The sequence below is a fragment of the Triticum aestivum genome, chromosome 7A (assembly GCF_018294505.1).
Source record: "Triticum aestivum cultivar Chinese Spring chromosome 7A, IWGSC CS RefSeq v2.1, whole genome shotgun sequence".
NCBI classification, from domain to species: Eukaryota; Viridiplantae; Streptophyta; class Magnoliopsida; order Poales; family Poaceae; genus Triticum; species Triticum aestivum.
The window spans coordinates 260,574,987-260,578,156 of record NC_057812.1 but is presented as its reverse complement, the minus strand read 5'-3'; positions in this window follow the sequence as shown (position 1 = coordinate 260,578,156).

Genomic DNA, 3,170 nt, shown 5'->3' with positions numbered 1-3,170 from the left:
ATCTCTGGGCCCTCTCGGTAATGCACATCACATAAGCCTTGCAAGCATTGCAACTAATGAGTTAGTTGTGAGATGATGTATTACGGAACGAGTAAAGAGACTTGCCGGTAACGAGATTGAACTAGGTATTAAGATACCGACGATCGAATCTCGGGCAAGTAACATACCGATGACAAAGGGAACAACGTATGTTGTTATGCGGTCTGACCGATAAAGATCTTCGTAGAATATGTGGGAGCCAATATGAGCATCCAGGTTCCGCTATTGGTTATTGACTGGAGACGTGTCTCGGTCATGTCTACATTGTTCTCGAACCCGTAGGGTCCGCACGCTTAAGGTTTCAATGACAGTTAAATTATGAGTTTATGAGTTTTGATGTACCGAAGGAGTTCGGAGTCCCGGATGAGATCGGGGACATGACGAGGAGTCTCGAAATGGTCGAGACGTAAAGATCGATATATTGGACAACTATATTCGGAGTGATTCGGGTATTTTTCGGAGTACCGGAGAGTTACGGGAATATGTATTGGGCCTTATTGGGCCATACGGGAAAGAAGAAAAAGGGCCTCAAGGGTGGCCGCAGCCCTCCCCTTGGTCTGGTCCGAATTGGACTAGGGAAGGGGGGCGCCCCCTTCCTTCCTTCTCCTTTTCCCTTCCTCTTTTCCTATTCCATATGGGAGGTGGAATCCTACTAGGACTAGGGAGTCCTAGTAGGACTCCACACTTGGCGCGCCCCCTCCTCCCTTGCTCCTTTATATACGGGGGCAGGGGGGCACCTCTAGATACAAGTTGATCCACGTGATCATATTCTTAGTCGTGTGCGGTGCCCCCTTCCACCATAGTCCTCGATAATATTGTAGCGGTGCTTAGACGAAGCCCTGCGACAGTAGTACATCAAGATCATCACCACGCCGTCGTGCTGACGGAACTCTTCCCCGACACTTTGCTGGATCGGAGTCCGGGGATCGTCATCGAGCTGAACGTGTGCTAGAACTCGAAGGTGCCGTAGTTTCGGTGCTTGATCGGTCGGGCCGTGAAGACGTACGACTACATCAACCAAGTTAACGCTTCCGTTGTCGATCTACAAGGGTACATAGATCACACTCTCCCCCTCTCGTTGCTATGCATCACCATGATCTTGCGTGTGCGTAGGAATTTTTTTGAAATTACTACGAAACCCAACAGTGGCATCTGAGCCTAGGTTTTATATGTTGATGTTATATGCATGAGTAGAACACAAGTGAGTTGTGGACGATATAAGTCATACTACTTACCAGCATGTCATACTTTGGTTCGGCGGTATTGTTGGACGAAGCGGCCCGGACCGACATTACGCGTACGCTTACGCGAGACCGGTTCTCCCGACGTGCTTTGCACAAAGGTGGCTAGCGGGTGACAGTTTCTCCAACTTTAGTTGAACCGAGTGTGGCTACGCCCGGTCCTTGCGAAGGTTAAAACAACACCAACTTGACAAACTATCGTTGTGGTTTTGATGTGTAGGTAAGATTGGTTCTTGCTTAAGCCCGTAGCAGCCACGTAAAACATACAACAACAAAGTAGAGGACGTCTAACTTGTTTTTGCAGGGCATGTTGTGATGTGATATGGTCAAGACATGATGCTAAATTTTATTGTATGAGATGATCATGTTTTGTAATCGAGTTATCGGCAACTGGCAGGAGCCATATGGTTGTTGCTTTATTGTATGCAATGCAATCGCGCTGTAATGCTTTACTTTATCACTAAGCGGTAGCGATAGTCGTGGAAGCATAAGATTGGCGAGATGACAATGATGCTACAATGGAGATCAAGGTGTCGCGCTGGTGACGATGGTGATCATGACGGTGCTTCGAAGATGGAGATCACAAGCACAAGATGATGGTGGCCATATCATATCACTTATATTGATTGCATGTGATGTTTATCTTTTATGCATCTTATCTTGCTTTGATTGACGGTAGCATTATAAGATGATCTCTCACTAATTATCAAGAAGTGTTCTCCCTGAGTATGCACTGTTGCGAAAGTTCTTCGTGCTGAGACACCACGTGACGATCGGGTGTGATAGGCTCTACGTTCAAATACAACGGGTGCAAAACAGTTGCACACGCAGAATACTCAGGTTATACTTGACGAGCCAAGCATATACAGATATGGCCTCGGAACACGGAGACCGAAAGGTCGAGCGTGAATCATATAGCAGATATGATCAACATAGCGATGTTCACCAATGGAACTACTCCATCTCACGTGATGATCGGACATGGTTTAGTTGATTTGGATCACGTAATCACTTAGAGGATTAGAGGGATGTCTATCTAAGTGGGAGTTCTTAAGTAATATGATTAATTGAACTTAAATTTTGTCATGAACTTAGTCCTGGTAGTATTTTGCAAATTATGTTGTAGATCAATAGCTCGTGTTGTTGCTTCCCTGTGTTTATTTTGATATGTTCCTAGAGAAAATTGTGTTGAAAGATGTTAGTAGCAATGATGCGGATTGGATCCGTGATCTGAGGTTTATCCTCATTGCTGCACAGAAGAATTATGTCCTTGATGCACCGCTAGGTGACGGACCTATTGCAGGAGCAGATGCAGACGTTATGAACGTTTGGCTAGCTCAATATGATGACTACTTGATAGTTTAGTGCACCATGCTTAATGGCTTAGAATCGGGACTTCAAAGATGTTTTGAACGTCATGGAGCATATGAGATGTTCCAGGAGTTGAAGTTAATATTTCAAGTAAATACCCGAGTTGAGAGATATGAAGTCTCCAACAAGTTCTATAGCTAAAAGATGGAGGAGAATCGCTCAACTAGTGAGCATGTGGTCAGACTGTCTGAGTACTACAATCGCTTAAATCAAGTGGGAGTTAATCTTCTAGATAAGATAGTGATTGACAGAATTCTCTAGTCACCATCACCAAGTTAGTAGAACTTCGTGATGAACTATGATATGCAAGGGATAACGGAAACGATTCCCAAGCTCTTCGTAATGCGGAAATTGACGAAGGTAGAAATCGAGAAAAACATCAAGTGTTGATGGTAGACAAGACCACTAGTTTCAAGAAAAGGGAAGAGGGAAGGAGGGGAACTTCAAGAAGAACATCAAGCAAGTAGCTGCTCAAGTGAAGAAGCCCAAGTCTGGTCCTAAGCCTGAGACTAAGTGTTT